Genomic DNA, 19,173 nt, shown 5'->3' with positions numbered 1-19,173 from the left:
CATCCATTTGCCATATTTCATAGTCATGAAATGCGACAATCGCTAACAAAATCCGTATGGATCTTAGCATGGCTACGGGGCGAAGGTCTCATCATAATGGAGACCTTGGACTTGGGTAAATCCTTTTGCCACTAGCCTAGCTTTGTAGACATCATCATGTCCTTCTATGCCATTCTTGATTTTGAATATCCATTTGCATTGAAGGGGTCTTGCCCCTTTAGGCAAATCTACCAAGTCCCAAACTTGGTTTTCATGCATAGAATCCATTTCGGACTTCATGGCTTCAAGCCATAAGGAGGAATTTGGACTAGAGATTGCGGTCTTGTAGGTGGCGGGCTCGTCACTTTCTATAAGCAACACATCGAGTGTTCCATCTTCCTCGATAAGTCCCACATATCGATCGGGATGGCGAATTACTCGGCCCGTCCTTCTTAGTGGAGGAGGTACAACCGCGTTAGACGACGAAGGAACATCTTCTTGCGTCTCTACCTCGGTTTGTGGCTCTTGAACTTCATCAAGTTCAAAATTTCTCCCACTGTCTCTTAGAAATAAATTCTCTTTCTAAGAAGACAGCCTCGCAAGACACAAACACTTTGTTATCTTGAGGTTTGTAGAAGTAATAACCTCGTGAGGTTAAGGGGTAACCTACAAAGATGCACTTTTCGGATCTTGGGGCAAGCTTGTTGTCGTTCTTAGACTTGACGTAAGCATCACATCCCCAAATCTTCATATAGGATATATTGGGAATCCTTCCCGTCCACATCTCACATGGAGTTTTCTCGGTGGATTTAGTGGGACTATTATTCAAAGATCTAATTGCGGTTTGAATCGCAAATCCCCAAAATGAGTTCGGTAACTCGGTTTGACTCATCATGGATCGAACCATATCAAGTAGGGTTCGATTCCTCCTTTCGGCAACACCATTAAGTTGTGGTGTTCCGGGTGGAGTAAGTTGTGATATAATACCACGACCTTTCAAGTGTGAATCAAATTCAAGGCTAAGGTATTCTCCACCACGATCGGATCGTAGTGCCTTAATCCTTTTGTTCAATTGGTTCTCTACTTCGTTTTGAAATTCCTTGAATTTCTCAAACGCTTCACTCTTGTGTTTCATTAAATAGATATACCCATATCTACTCAAGTCATCGGTGAAGGTTATAAAGTAGTCATAATTACCACGAGCGGTGATACTCATTGGTCCGCATACATCGGTGTGTATGAGTCCTAATAGCTCACTAGCTCGTGTCCCTTTACCACTAAAAGGATTACGAGTCATTTTGCCAAGTAGGCAATATTCGCATGTACCATATGATTGAAAATAAAATGGTGTAATCACATTAGTCGAAATTAATCTTTTGATGCGATTCTCGTTTATGTGACCTAATCGACAATGCCAAATGAACGCTTCACTTGGGTAACTTGTTTTGAGTTTCTTTGATTGAATGTTATAAATATCATTTGTCGGATTTGAGGTCTCTAAAATGTAAATGCCATTGATAGAGGAAGCTTGGCCTATAACCAAGTCGTTCCTAGAAATAGTACAACGATTGTTCTTAATGACAAAACAAAAACCGTCCATGTCTAGCATGGCGATTGAAATAATGTTTTTAGAGAGTGTAGGCACATAAAAAAAATTATGCAAATACAACTCAAATCCATTAGGCAAAGCTAAAACATAAGTTCCTTTGGATTCGGCCGCTACTCGAGCTCCATTTCCAAGGCGTAGATCCACATCTCCCTTGCTAAGCCTCTCCACATCTCTTAAACCCTGTAAATGATTACAAAGGTGAGAACCACAACCGGTATCTAGTACCCATGTCGTAGTGGAAGTATAATTTATATCAATAACATAAATTTATGTAGGAATTGTACCTTTTGGAGTAATGAGTCCTTCCCTTATATTTCGCAAATATACGGGACAATTCCTAAGCCAATATCCCATGCCATAGCAATAATGGCACTCATCATTAACTTGCTTGAAGTTTTTCATTTTCTTTCCTTTCTTCTTGAACCTTTTGCCCTTCGAAGCAAGAGCTTGATTGCTTGAGCTCCCACTAGCTTTGGCATCCTTATCTTCCAGAGACAAAGACCCTATAGATTGTATGAGGTAGTCTTCCTGAGACGGACTCACACGAGGTCTAATAGTAGTAGGTGGTTTAGAAGAAGTGATGAAGTTAAGGTTTCCATCCGAACCTATCCCGAAATGAAGTTCTCTAGTGGTGTCGAAATCATTGTTGGAGCAAATGTCGTCCAGAACATTGTGGTATGACTCAATAGTTATTGGTGCGGTAGCGTTTGATGGATTCATTGTAATGCACTACAAATATGGAGGAAAGGAAATATTAACATTTTGTCTTTTTAAATCATACTTGTAATTAATTAACAAGATATGAACATTTATATAGTGACCTCTACCCAACTATAATAAATGATTCCAAGACCCAAATTCATATTAACTTGGGCACGGTGTGGCCGATGAAACCCTCATCAATATAACTCGGTGGATTAACGTTTTAATCGATTCTACTTTTAGAACTCTTGGTCGATAATATTACATTAACATTTATCTATAGCCCAAAACACATTCAACAAGGGGACGGTGTGGCCGATAAAACCCTTATCAAAAACTTTTGTTGAGTTCAATCCAAATTTCGAATAAATGTGTCCATGATCCAAACCCACATTAACTTGGGCACGGTGTGGCCGATGAAACCCTCATCAACATGAATTCGGTGGATAGACATTTATCACCCACTTCCCCTACGTAACAAGGTTTGTACCCCGGTGTGGCCGAGTGCACTCCCTCACGAAATAGGTTTTCATGGTTTATACTATTTGGTAAGGCTATGTCTCAATTAATTGTTTTAGCGAGAGGTCATGTCAATTTATTATCTATCACGTTTTAAGTGAACTAAAGCGGTGAACTACGATAATTATCTTTGACACGGTCGACGAACTCGATAAGAAGATAATGCATGTTTTAGTTATGGCGATTTAGCGATGCATGCGACATAAAATAAAATGCAAGCATAAAAATAAACAAATCCTAGTATGGCCTTTCCTAAAATAGAAAAACTATTTAACTATTACATATTCGGAAACCAACTCCATTGGTCCCTTGAACTTCGGTTGTGGCACGCATCTCGAGGTAACACCGTCTTTATGTATCAACATCTTGAAGAAATCCGTCTTTGGGAACTCCGAGATAAATAAAATTACATAATAAATTACATAATTTCCTATTATACATTTGTTACTAAAATAAAAATAAATCTATTAAATTACAAAACGGTGATACGAGATCACAATAAAATTACAACCGAATCGATATTCCCATACATTTCGGGAAATACCAATTAAATCTAAGGCCATACTAAGTAAAAATTACATAATTCAAAATTACATAAATTAAAATTATGACAATCATAAAGGAAAAATGCAGCATTATAATATGTATGAACATGCTCAATTTTATGCTAAATCGCCTTTAATTAGCCAATATCGTATATTACTCGGTTTTTACGGATTTGCGTGATTTCAACATTTTTATAATCACAAAAATACATAAACTCATATTTATGCATAAGTTAATTACCCTAACCTCTTAGGACTCAAAATTTAGTCTTCACTAATAATTTGACCATAATTAACCCATATTTTATAAAATTGTTCATAAATGGACCAAAAATTACAAAAATAAGCTATGAACTTCAAATGAATCACAAAATTTCAAATAAATTCAAAATTTGAAATTTAAACTCATGAACATTCTGGAAAAATACCATGACACTCATAATGTTCAAAATCTTAGGTTAAAAATTTCGAAATTTTTCCGGAAAAACAATGTTGCGGTTTATCGGTTTTAACTAAAATAATCATAAAAACATGGAAAAATTATTTTCATTAACTTTTCAATTTTAGATCTGAAAAAGATAATAAAATGCAACATTAGACGTTTTTCCTAAGTCATAGATTATGTTTTATTAATTTTTCACTAATAATGTCACTATTTATGCTATTTTTCTTCAAAAATCCATAAATCATGCAAAAAGACTTCTTTATAGCCAATTATTTTACACACATCTTGTAAAATTGCATGGGACAACATATTAATTTTCTATGACCAGATTCGAAATTTAACTCATATTAACCTATTTTTTACCTAAATCCGAATTTAATAATGAAAAATCCATTTTTCGAGCATAACAAGTCCAAAAATTATGAAAATTTACAGGTTATCTCAAAATAATATATGTGACAACATATCCAAAAATCAACTGAAAATTCGAAGTATAGCTAATTTTAGACCGAAAATGACATTTTTACTCATAAAATCATATTTAAATGCCATTATTGTATTATATGAACAATAAAAATCCGTAAAATTAACCAAAATATCCTAAAACATTTTAGGACCAGAAATATTAACATGCATGAATTAACTTCGTGATATATCATAATAACACAAATTTTACAAGTTTTATATGTTATTCTTATAACTCGGAAAAACTTTTAACCGATTTGCATGCAAACAACCGTGGCTCTTGATACCGATTGAAAGAAATGTAGATCTATATACATATTAACATACTCATATATGTTTAACTAATTTGTCATAAAATTAATAAGGTCTTATGCATGCAAACAAATTAACAAAATAAAGAAGAAATCACCTTTACATAGTAATTTCGGTTCTTATGGGCACAAAAGAAATCTCCTTTTTCTTTTGTTCTTGAGCTTTCCTTTAATGGAAGAAACAAGATCCAAGTGTAGGATCTCTCCTTAGGAATAATACCCAAAGCTTACCCTTAATTTAATTAATATTACATGAACTAGTATAATATTAATGTAGTAGAAAAAATGACCCAAAAATATTTGGTTTTTGGCTCCTAAAATCGGGTAGGAGAAGAGGAGAGGAAGAGTATTATTTTTATCTCTCTAAAAATAATTTTTATCAAGTGAATGAATAATAATATTACTCACACATTCATATGGTGAATAATAATCAAAATAATCAAAAGAACCCTTGTTCTTTTCTAGGTGAAACCGGTTGGGAGGAAGAGGAAGGCCAATGCATGGGCTAGGTGCTCTTCCACAAGAAGCACTAGGTATGCATGCCTAGTTGTAAAAAGAATGATTACATCTTCCACTACTCTAATTAACATTATAAGAATATGTTAATTATGTCCAATATTTCGGTCCAAATGGATAACATGAAATCCATTTTATTTTTGTCAATTGTCAATATGTCACATGTCATATGTAACATAAATTTGTTATGTATTTTTAACATATTAAAAATCAACGTATTAATAAAAATACGTCATATACAAAAATCGACTTAGTAATTCACAATTACTTGTACCAGAATATTTTACCGTTTATAAATCACAACAGATTGTATTTATAATAATTCATTCAATTTCAATTGTTTCTTTAAACAATAATTTCATCCGAGTAATGATACAATTCGATTACTCAGACCGTATCTCATTTAATCACATTTTAATGTGATACGTAAATTTTACTTCCAAAATCGTCCGTCAATTTTCAAGTAATTTAATTAACTCGTAACATTATATGATTAATTAAATGATCAATTAAGAGTGTTGCCCTATAGGTATGACCTAGGGGGTCATCTGATCACCACCGTCGCACGACAGTAATGTCAAACTCTAGTCAGCCAATCATTACCGATATATGTTGACCAGTTGACAGTAAAAATACTTCCCAATTGTATTCTTTAAAATGAGATTTAATAATGATAATTAAATCATGTGATCGCACTATTGTTGAGGACACATTTCCCAACACCAACTTGCCTTGCAATAGGGCACTTTCCCCTCCTGAGTGTCAAATTGTGAGTTGAAGGGGCGTTGAGTGCGCTAATACTCATTCGGCTATTATTTTAGAATAATTGAGTGATGCTTATATTGTGCACGCACTCTCAATGGTAACTATAGTTGTTTCTTGTGCATTGCCTTTGGACTTACTCGAGGACGAATAAGGCTTTAGTGTGGGGAGGTTTGATATGTGATTAGTTTACATCTTTTTACTTCTCATTTCCCATGCGTTTCAACCTCCTTAGCACGGTTTTAGCTTCCTTTCGCTCATCTTTTGCCTTTTTTTCCATGTACCGCCATATTACGGTTCCCGTGATCTTTTGCAGGGAATTAGCCTTGAAAAAGGAAGACGGAATGAAACCCGAGTGAAAAGCTAACCCGTGTTAGCTTTAGAAGAAAAAGAGGTGAAGAATGTTGAGAAGAGTGTTCTTGTAACACCCCCATACTCCAAGTGCCTTACCGGGACCACTTAAGGTATGGAAGTGCTACCATCTCGGTTTCCCGAGGCAATGATTATCATAAGACAATAACGAAACATACTTAAAAGTAAATAATGTTTTAAAGTGATTACAAACCAACTACAATACTGATAAAAGAAATACAAGATTCTCAGACGGTCTACTGCTAAAACTATCAAAGCTATAAAACAGCGTCTGACACAGCGGAAGACTTCTAACTGCCACGTGATGACTCATCCCAGCTATCCCATACGCGTCATATCATACCTGCTCAATAACTGCTGACCACCCCCGAATGGATCACCACAGTTTTTAAAACAATTAAACGGGGTCAGTACTAATCACACAATTTATATAATCCAATAACACAACAAACAACATAGCTCAAACGGTCACACACACAATCACACCCACTCCAATCAATCTCCGTCACCGACTGTCCACTGGACCATCCCTGCCAGTGGGGGGCCGCAACCGTACCCACCAAATCCCCGCTCATCATACCGAGCGATAACCCTGTCCCATTAATGTGCACATCCCCTCCCGTGGCGGGTTCCACGGAGGGAGAAACTAGGGTGTGAAGCCACTCCCGCAAGTGACTCCACTCAGCCGAGAACGCATCTCGAGAACCAGAGACAAACAATCACAACCATCGACAGCAATCAATCAACAACCGTCATAAAACCAATACGATAATAATCAGCAATTACACAACACCAACAATGCATTATGGGACTAATACTGAGTAGGGAAACCCTACCTGGAATAACAACACAATCAGACGGTCTCAACAGCTGTATCAAAATTCCTCTTCTACGAATCATCCTCCTAACATATAATCACATAATTACTAACAATCACAAAACTAACACAAATCCCCAATTCCCAAAATTAGGGTTTAACGAAACTTAATTAAATATAACAAATTCGATACGTAGATCTTACCCTCAACGCAAGGATCACAAAGATGTAAAGAACGATGAAATCCGACCTCTCAAGCTCCGGGATTTGTCAATAATGTGATTGATGCGAAGAACGTAGTTTGTTTTCTCTTTGAACGTAATTAGGTTTGATAAAATGTATTAAGGAAGTGACGGAGTTGTTTATATATTCAATCGCATTATTAACAAAACCCGAAAAATCATCACCCCGTAAACCGGCTACTCGATCGAGTAGCTGAGGTACTCGATCGAGTGCCCCCTTACTCGATCGAGTATCTACGTTACTCGATCGAGTATCCAACAGGTCAGAAACTATTGTTAAGACGCAACTCACCCTTACTCGACAGAGTAAGGCCTACTCGATAGAGTACCCAGAGACTCATAAATCCGTAGTATTACAGTCTTGCCTCCTTAAAAAGAACTCCGTCCCCGAAATTCAACCCATACTCAAAAACAAACATACTAACTCGATCAAGACACAACAACCAACTAAGAACTCAAAACAGAACCCCAACCGACCAAACATGAACTCGTAACCCCAACTCCACCAACTATTCCTACTTCCTCAACATGGCTCACGATATCGTACCAACTCCATTATATCTCTCTCGATCCTAACTCCATACACCATCAACACAAACGCTGCTAGCTCCGTAAAATATCATCCACTAGATAATCCAATATCAAGATACTCATAACATCAAACGGAATGTTACATTCTACCACCCTTAAAAGGAACTTCGTCCTCGAAGTTTACTTACATTCATAAACATCATCATGCCACTATCAAAACTCTCGAACTCCTAAACATCATCATCCAACCCTTACCACTATCGAAGTATTCTCACACTCCTAAGCATCACACTACTACAAGCACGGCCATGGCCTTTAACAAGATCAACCACAACACGAATCCATCTTTTATTCTACATCAAGACTCAAACTTCCAAATCGACCACAACCTATACAACCATTAAACTCTCTTTGTCGCATCCTACTCCTCTTAAGATAAATGTTACGTCCTGATAAATTACTAATACTATATCCTTAGTTATATCTTCATATTATTCTCATCATCATCACATGTCATAGATAACCACCTATACTCTAAACACTCGCCATGCATGTATCCAAGGCTCTCTTACTTAAACAATTCTCATACTTCAATTCACTCGTCACACCCTAACCTATACCTCAAAATCTTTAGCTTAACCCGAAACTTCAACTCTTCCACATTACCGCAACAGGACATACCTCTCTATATAAACTATATAAAACTCCCATCGTCAACAACATAACTCACGATCCACACTTGTTACGTACACTCACACTAGATCCTCGAGTTCTTTTCTTTCATTACCGCAAAACTCATACATAACTTAACATGACACCAATTCCCAATATCCTACACTCACTGTCTCAACAAAAGATTATGAACCACCCGCCGCTTTCAGATCATTACAACACATGTTCCACGAATCGCTTGCCATGACTATGACTACCGATGCCTCATCTTAAAACAAGATCAAAATTACTGTAACAACTTCTCACAACTATGTCCCATTAACAGAATATCACTATATCATGACAACAACGAAAACATATACAACTCTCTTTCATATCATACTCTACCCTCATTCCAAAACTTAACTGATAAGAAACATCAATAAACAAAACAATCGTCTATCCGTACAAACCGAAACTCACAGGAAGCAACATCAAACAAAACAACAATTTATGTGTAATTGGTATGTACTTTCGAAACTCGAATCATAATCATCCCGTCTACTCCACCACAACCGTGTGACAAAGATCGCAACACCGCCACCAACAACCACACCGCAGTGCGAAAATACCCGCATCACAACACTAAATACCGTGCCCGGATCACCACCCGAGGCACCACAACCACATCGATAGTCATCACAACTTACACAATCCCATAAGCACTGACTCAACATAACTTCTCGGACAAGAAAAACTTACTCAAATCCACTTTACTAAATCACAATGCAACATATTATATGAATTAAACAGATAATAACCTCATGAATATCATCCCCTTACCATATCAAAGAATAACATATATCATGAATGCATACAAGTATAACCAGTCACGCCAGATCACTCAAATTATTACCTTTTTGAATATTAGTCAATTAGATTAGCGTACCCAACATGCATTACAGAACATTCAAATACAACTTTATAATAATCATACCATACCACTTCTTGCGAGGTCAAAACCTCACACAAACATTTATATATATCACATACCCGTAATCACATCCAACCAGTCAATCTTGATCACGTAAGTTACCACTCAACAAAGGTTACCTGTTGCCCGAGTTTAACTCATATGCCCCTCATAACATATTCCCCCATTCGCACAACCATCACTTCCCGCCAAGTATAACCATACCATTACTATTCAACTATTAGCATCCGCCTCATCTAACCACATCTTATACCCTCTCACAATCATACACAACAATCAGGTCCCTACCAAAACAACCTCTTTAGAATTGCTACCTTTCTAATATACCCTCACTCTTAACCATGAGTCACAAACCATAACACTACCACTGTCCGGACATTAAACCTCTTACACTCATCTCTAAACATCACGGTTTCTTTCCTATCTTTGGTTAACATTCCAAATAACGAACATCAAATCCACCAACAAAATTTACCTCAACATTCTTTCCAACACTATCCTTAACCGTATCGTCATCTAACTCTCCCCCAATATCTCATATCGTGCAGATACTCTATCAACCTCTTACTCCTTTAATTCCTCAAAACCCATGAATAATCATGTTGTCCCGAGACTCCTATGTAACCGTTAACTCAAATCCCCATGATAGTATCATACATCTTGACGATTCCTTACTTTTATATCACATAACTCCGGTCAACATTTTCCTAGTTTTACTCCCCTCATTCATTTCTTTTACTCTCGACAAAATCAATTAACCATAAAACTCCTTATTACTTCTTCATAACTCTTTAGTGTTCCGGTTACTTTCTCATTGCTCCAAGACTCACATCTCATTATTTTATATCGATATCATCTCACTCTTTTTTACCATGGATCTTCTCTTATTATGCTATCACTCACACTTGCCGCTAATCTATCCATAAAATCAACGTTCACTGTTCAAACAATTGCATCTCCTTCGTACATCTCTAGAAATCAAAATTTATTTCATACCGTTAAATGCCCAAAGAAATCACACGTAGTTTCACCTCTTAATAAACAAAATCTTCCAAACTCACTCACTGTCTACAAATCCACCTCGCAACATGTCTCCATAAAGTTCACTATATACCACTATTCTCAACCCCTTTTAAAACGAACTTTCACTACATATATTCTTGACCCACACGACTCCTAACCACCTCCCTCCATGATTCTTTACACATCTCAAGTTGCCACCATTTGCGTCTCTCATTTCAATCTTTTCATTCTCTCGTTTCATAAACTCACATCATCTCTTGCCTACATTAATTTACTTTTACATTACTCAACACACAAATATATCACTCATCTCATCTCACAAAACATGCTCTATGTCTCAATTAAGCCATAACGATCTTCCTTTTATTTTTCCACTATCTATCACAACCACATATAACTCATGTCCTCCCACCGAACTCATACTCACCACAGGTGTCACTCACTACACCATAAGATTGGGTAACTTACGCGTCAAGACCAACGTACATGTAAAACAATGCGTAAAGAAGCAAAATGACACCTTTGGAATTACATATGATATGCAACGAATTCAAAAGATAAGCATATGACCCGAATCATGGGTCACTAGATCGAGTACTGGCCGCTCGATCGAGTAAGGGACTTACTCGATCGAGTAGGTGAAGGTCAGAAGGACGTAAAACAAATCACCAGGGCTACTCGATCGACTAACTAACGTACTCGATCGAGTGCCGCCTACTCGATCGAGTACCAAGGCTACTCGATCGAGTACCCTGCGCAATTCTCAGCATTGTCCAGTTTTCGTAAAACAGTCATAACTCACTCATTTCTTGGTCGTTTTGGGCGTGCGACCTATCGTTAGAATCGTAAAAGAATAAGCTATCACCTCCAATTGGAATAACATTAATCTCATTCCAGCTATCCTATACGCGTCATATCATACCTGCTCAATAACTGCTCACCACCCCCGAATGGATCACCACAGTTTTTAAAACAATTAAACGGGGTCAGTACTAATCACACAATTTATATAATCCAACAACACAACAAACAACACAGCTCAAACGGTCACATACACAATCACACCCACTCCAATCAATCTCCGTCACCGACTGCCCACTGGACCAGCCCTGCCAGTGGGGGACCGCAGCCGTACCCACCAAATCCCCGCTCATCATACCGAGCGATAACCCTGTCCCATTAATGTGCACATCCCCTCCCGTGGCGGGTTCCACGGAGGGCGAAACTAGGGCGTTAAGCCACTTCCGCAAGTGACTCCACTCAGCCGAGAACGCATCTCGAGAACCAGAGACAAACAATCACAACCATCGACAGCAATCAATCAACAACCGTCATAAAACCAATACGATAATAATCAGCAATTACACAACACCAACAATGCGTTATGAGACTAATACTGAGTAGGGAAACCCTACCTGGAATAGCAACACAATCAGATGGTCTCAACAGCTGTATCAAAATTCCTCTTCTACGAATCCTCCTCCTAACATATAATCACATAATTACTAACAATCACAAAACTAACACAAATCCCCAATTCCCAAAATTAGGGTTTAACGAAACTTAATTAAATATAACAAATTCGATACGTAGATCTTACCCTCGACGCAAGGATCACAAAGATGTAAAGAACGATGAAATCCAATCTCTCAAGCTCCGGGATTTGTCAATCATGTGATTGATGCGAAGAACGTAGTTTGTTTTCTCTTTGAACGTAATTAGGTTTGATAAAATGTATTAAGGAAGTGACGGAGTTGTTTATATATTCAATCGCATTATTACTAAAACCCGACAAATCATCACCCCGTAAACCGGCTATTCGATCGAGTAGCTGAGGTACTCGATCGAGTGCCCCCTTACTCGATCGAGTATCTACGTTACTCGATCGAGTACCCAACAGGTCAGAAACTATTGTTAAGACGCAACTCATCCTTACTCGACAGAGTAAGGCCTACTCGATAGAGTACCCAGAGACTCATAAATCCGTAGTATTAAAGTTCTGCCGGCAGACCGGCAGCCGGTCTGGCCACCGGCAGAACACACCCCCCCACAGTGTCAAGAAAAATGAAGAAAGAAGCTGAAGGTTGTGTTCTGCCGGCAGGCCGGCAGCCGGTCCACCGGTAGAACAATGCAGCTGGAGATGAGAAGGAATTAAGAGGAAAAAGAAGTTTGGCCTCGCTACCGGTAGGAGAACCGGTAGCCGGTCCACCGGTAGAACGCGACATAATGAAGGAATTGAAGACTCTGAAGACAGTGTTCTGCCGGCAGGCCGGCAGCCGGTCCACCGGCAGAACACACTTACTAGCTAATTTCCAAACTTCAAGTCCATTTGGCGTGGCTGCCGGTAAGCGAACCGGCAGCCGGTCCACTGGCAGGACGCAGTAGCTGACGGATTTTGGGCTTTTCTCCTCTTTTCTTCTTAATCTTATGAAAGACTATAAATACCCCCTCCCAAAACCTTTTGTACACAGAACCCTAGACCCAAATTTATTTTCCTTTTCCAAGTTTGAATCTTGTCAATTACATTACTAATCTTTCCTTAATTAGAAGAAGTTCTTCAATTATTTAGTAGTAGAAATTGGGTTGTAAGAAGATTGAAGGTTTCTCCTTCCTTATTGTTCAATCCAAATTCCTTTGTTGTTCTTGAGTTGGTATTATTTCTCTTCCTAATTTCATTAGTTTACATTTGCTTTTCCATTTAGTTTTGTTTAATTGTTTATGTTAAATTTCTATCCTTGTTGTTTGATTGTTGTTGTTTTCACTCTTGTTCATCTTTCCTTTGTTCATCCTTGTTATTTTCACCCAAAGATTGAGTCTTTGATTCCCTTGAGTTAAAGATTGAATCTTTGAGTTGTTTTTGTTAAAGATTGTGTCTTTTAGTTTAATCATCCTCATTATTAGTTTAATTTATCTTTCTTCATCATTATTGTTGGATTGTTGCATGTTATGAAGTAGAATTCATCCTCCCACTATGTTTATGTTTAAAGACTCCATCTTTATTGTTTCCCTTGCTTTTAGAAACATGATTAGTGAGTAGTCTTCTACTAGGACTCAGTTTGACCCGGTATGGGTAATTTCACTAATTAATTCTCATCTAGGCTAATTTGTTGGGGGAAATTGGTGAGGGTAGCTTAGAGGAATGAATTGTTTATGGATTGATGATTGGTTAGTGTCAATTTGTGACCCTTGTCCACCAACGAGAGTTGGTTAGGTTGGAAATTGGGTACCCGGAACTTGACCCTAATGCTAACCTCAGTTGAGACCGAAAGGGAGAACCGAGGTAGAGTACCTCTAAGTTAGCGTTTGAAATCGACCCTTGAGAGAGGGAGTGGGATGACCCGGAGTTTGATGGGGGCTTAATGACCTTAGCTAATGCTAGACTACCTTGAGGATTACATGTGTTTTCGGGTTGTTGGACTTTAGACTTGGGATACCGACTTTCGAACCCGAGAGGGGGGTTAGTTGGAGTAGCTAGTGTCCTATTGCGAACCCGAGAGGGAGGTTCTAGGCGAATTAGAGCCATCTCCCCCTTACCTTTCTACCCCTTGAGATTAGCCGAGAGAATTAACATGTGGAATTACGTATATTCGTGGAAGAACCGAGTTCTAGCCTTTCCTATTATTTGATCAACTCTTATCCTTGTTAGCTTGTTTTTTGCTTGTCTCTTTGTCTAGTTTATTAGCCTTTCAATTTGTTAGTTTAGTGCTAGATTGTTACCACCTCTCAATTTTAGTTTGACTTAGCTAAGCTCGTGAATTAGAACAATTAGTAATATTTTCAACTCCTTGTGGGATCGACCCTTAATAGTGTACAACGATAAAATCGTGCACTTGCGAGGTATAACTTGACTGCCATCATTTACAAAGTTGATCATCTGTTTATCAGTGAGGATCCTCTGTCCCACTTTTGTGTCCCATTCTGTGACCCACTCCATACACAATTTGACACATCAACACATTACCACATTTATTGTGTATTTTTTATTTGCAACAAGTGGTATGTCAAGATGTGTATGGAGCGGGACACGAAATGGAACACAAAAGTGGGACATAGGATCTTCACTGTCTATTTATACTCTATTTTTTATACGATACTAATCAGCAATATTTATTGACACTTTTTTTTACCAAGTTTTTAATTCAAAAATATATATTTTATTGCACTAATTGCATATGGGGATCGGATACTTACGACTTTTAAATTGATACAGTTAGCTAACAGTAGATTATTTTATGAATAATTATATACTTTGATATCTAACCATATTCGTGATGCATAATTTTAATTTAAACATTAGGATATTAGCTGTTCATATTTGATGTTTTAAACTATTAATATTATAGTTATGATTATGATTATAGATCTTAATTTAAAGTGCTATCATGATTTACTTTTTTTTAATTATCTTCATAATGCTTTTAATATGCTTTTTTTTGGCTAATTTAAAATATAATTTACGGGTCACTAATAGGTTGGTCGGGTCTTAAACCTAAGTTAGCAGCTCACGTCGAGTTAGAGACATCTCAAGTCATCGATCAAGATTAATAGGTTTACTAGTTGAGATCCCTTGCTTAGCACGACATTTGTGAGGGTTAAATTAATTGACCTTGTAAAAATTAAAAAAATTTGCATAAATAAGTTATAGTTATAATAGTATGTTGTAATGTACTGATTATAATGTTAGTAAAATTTTAAAAAAGGTTTACTATCAAATGATTTTTAGATTAAGTTATTTTTGTGTGAACCTATTTTTATTACTAAAAATAATGATAGCTGATTATTATGGAATAACATAATCTAATATAGGGTAAGTACTCTGTTATTATAAAGTGCATATTGACCTTATAACGGAAACATATATAAACAGTATAAGATACATCTAGAAGGACAATTTACAAACAATTAAAAATACTATTTACCCCTATAATCTTTTTTCTTTTATTTTTAATAGGATTAATTAGAATTATTGATTCTTACTCCTTATCCTTTATTAAGAACAACCCATATTAATAAGGATGAGTTAACTTAAAAAAAATAAAAAATAAAAAAAGAACAATTTATTTTAGAAAAAAAAAGCAAATAAAATTGAAACCTTATTAACTCCAACCACCAACTTAAAAAAGAACAAATTAGTATACTGCGAGTATATTAAACGTGAATAATGGCAGTGTTAAGTCTATTTTTAGTTAACATTTGATTTTATTGTAATATTTTATTTTGTGGATGCAATATTTAGTCAATAAATTAAAAGTCATAATTTTAATGTGGGTCCACCATATTTGTCAATCAATTGAGCAGGAAAATTGTGAACAACTCTTATTTTTTTAGTTTAGTGGGGATGACCCTAGAAAAGCCAGTCAATCAAATTTACGATGTTGGGTCAAAGCTTACACATTTACTCTCAATCATTAATCAAATTTCATCTATGTAAATTTATACTCCCTCCCAGTCACTATAATGTTCCCTCTTTCCCGAAACGGATTATTCAACTAATGTTCCCCTTTCTATTTTTAGAAACTTTTACTCTTATTTTATTCATTTCTCTCTCCTATCACCAAACCCTACACAACTCTTTTACTCCTATTTTATTACTTTCCTTTATGTATTGGCCCCACAGTTCTTTATTTAACTACCAATAATTCATCCCTCTCTCCTATCACCAACCTCACACAACTCTTTTACTCATATTTTAATACTTTTCCTTAAGTATTGTGCCCATATCAAATGGTAACAATATAGTGACTGGGAGGGAGTATTATAGAATAATGAACTAAATAATTAAATCTCTTACTAAATGACTTTATAATAAAATATTGTAAACCATATACTACTAAAGACAATTTAATGGGAATTATATTTTAGTTGTCAGTAATTATTAACTGTGAGACAGTTCTATAATGTTAAAAGACAACTTATATATTAGCATTAAAAGAATTTGGTTTTATTTTTTTTTATTATTTAAATAGACTGTCTCATATTGTGAGATCCTCTTATTCTATAATTTATGATTGTGTAAGACGGTCTCATTAAATAAAAAGAAACTTTATTTATTAAGAAAACTAGAGTTTTTTTTCTTTAACAAAAATACATGGACAGTTTCATAGTTGAGGTCGTCTTACTCTATAATATGTGAATACACTTTACATGTTTCATTTTTTTCCCCGATAACTTTTTAATGTGTATACGAGGGTAGAAGGGTAGACTTTCTACCATTATAAGTAATGATTTACTCTTTTAATTATTATATGGAGTAATTGTCATCTATCTTTTTAGTTTATTTCAATAGAAGATACGATACTCTAAATTATAAGCGGTTTCATTTCGGATTTTTTTCCCCATTAATTTTTTCACCATTTAAGTGGGGTTATATATCCTCTATGTTGTCTAAATATCTCAATGACCAATAAAATGGGTCGGGCGGGTCGGATCACATGGACTGCGTCAGTTTAATATTTCAAATACGGGTTGAGTCATACGAGTCAGTAGTCACGGGTTGGGTTAGGGTCAGAGTACAGGTCAATAATTAGTATATAACGCCTTTTTATAGATCGAAAAAATATTGTTTAAAATCTAAAGCATATTTAATATTAGCATTTTAATCATATTCGATGTTTACAATAATTATATTGAAAGACAATTTAAAGAACTTAAATTAATATTTTTTTTTCAAATATAATATATAAATATTAATATTTAACTAAAAATCTTTATTTATCTTTGCTCTATGGTTTGACCTATTCGAGTCGGGTTTCAACCTTAAATTAAGGGGTTATTTTAGGTTCGGATAGAACAGGTTACGACTCGAGATTTTTGGGTCTTAACCTTGAAAAAACAGATGGGGTCGGATCAAAATTTGATAGGTTTATATCTCAGCCATGATTTAAACTCATAACTTATGATTAGTTAAAATAATATATATATGAATTGTACACATAACCAACTCTAATTTGTTGTGTTTTACATTTTTTTTTAAGATTGACTTTCGTATGACTTTCAGTTTATTAACAATTTAAGATTGACTTTCGTATGACTTTCAGGTTATATATCCTCTAAGTTGTCTAAATGTCTTAGTAGACCTATCAAACGGGTCGGGCGGGTTAACATACATGTCGGGTCAAATATGAGTCGAGTCATATGGGCCACGAGTCGGGTTAGGGTCATAATACGGGTCAGAAATTAGTAACTAACGCCTTTTATAAATTATAATATTTTTAAAAAAAAAAAAGTAAAACCTATTTAATATAAATATTCTTATTCAATGTTTACATTAATTATATTGGAAGAATTATAGAAATTAAGTTATTTTAAAAATTATTTTATTATTAAAAATTATAAAAGTTATATAAAATTGATTTTTAAATGGTGTTTGAAATTGAAAGTACTAAATATATTCACAAATATATTTAAAATTGATTTTAAATGGTGGCCGGGCTCGGTCAAAATTCGACAGGTCTATATCTTAGTCATATTTTAACTAACTTATCATTTTGATAAAATAATCTGGAATAAGAATTGTACACATAACCAGCTCTAATATATTCTCACAAAAAAACCAGATCTAATTTATTGTGTTTTATATTTATATAAGATAAGATTCACTTTAACTAATATGACTTTCAATTTATTAACAATATACGGAGTATTAGCCTGAAGGAAATCATCTAATTATAAAACAGCCCGTGAATTTCACAGGTTTAAAACTAGTATCTTATAATCTTTTGGGCAAATCTAGTTAAAGCCGCCGTTGATATGTCTCATCAATCCCCCTTACTAATAAGAGAATAAAAATTCTCAAAAGTTTTCCCTCCAAACTCCATTTACTTATATAAGGAAAGAAATGAGATTTTTCCATTAAACTATTATCTTTAAGCATGATTTTTTCATTAAATTCTAAATTATAATTAATATTTTAATCAAAATAAAATAAGAGAGGTATAAAATTATAATATTCAAAATTGTTAATTTTTCTTAAAAAATGACTTGATGCATATTTACACGTTATAAATTAATAAAAAAAACTACACTACTACAGATACAGGTTATAACAACGGTTAAAAACCGTTGTTATATAAAAAAGCGGATGTTGTTAAAGCGTCCGTTGTTAAAGGTTTTAACAACGGTTGGTTTTCCTAAGAAACCCGTTGTTAAAACTATTAACAACGGTTTTAAGTATAAAAAACCGTTGTGGAAAGGGTGACTAAATTTTGGTGGGAAAGTTATAACAACGGTTACAGTATAAAAAACCGTTGTTATAACTAAAGACAACGAGTTTTTTTTAAATAACCGTTGTTTTTTATTTTTTTAAAAAAAAAAAAATTAAATTACATATTACTAGATGCATGCATAATTACGGCCCGTTATAATTCCGATGCATGCATTATTACTGCCGCAATTCCTGCATATGAATGGACAATATAAGGAATGAGAAGGGTTATAAGATTTGAAGCGGAGATATGATGACACAACTTCCTAAACATATATTAATTAAAAAAAAACTCAAACGACACATTACTTAGTATAAATACATGCATTATCTCAACCACCATTCCATTATCTCACTATCTCATCCAAACCCTAACTGCTAAAACAAACTCCAAACCCTAAATCTTTCAAACAAACTCCAAACTTCATCAACAATGAATGATACCATCCGCAAGACTGTTACTATGACCGAGCACAACAAGAGTTTT

The sequence above is a fragment of the Silene latifolia genome, chromosome 11 (genome assembly GCF_048544455.1).
Source record: "Silene latifolia isolate original U9 population chromosome 11, ASM4854445v1, whole genome shotgun sequence".
Classification (NCBI taxonomy): Eukaryota; Viridiplantae; Streptophyta; class Magnoliopsida; order Caryophyllales; family Caryophyllaceae; genus Silene; species Silene latifolia.
The sequence above is the reverse complement of the archived record's forward strand: the minus strand, read 5'-3'. Positions refer to the sequence as shown.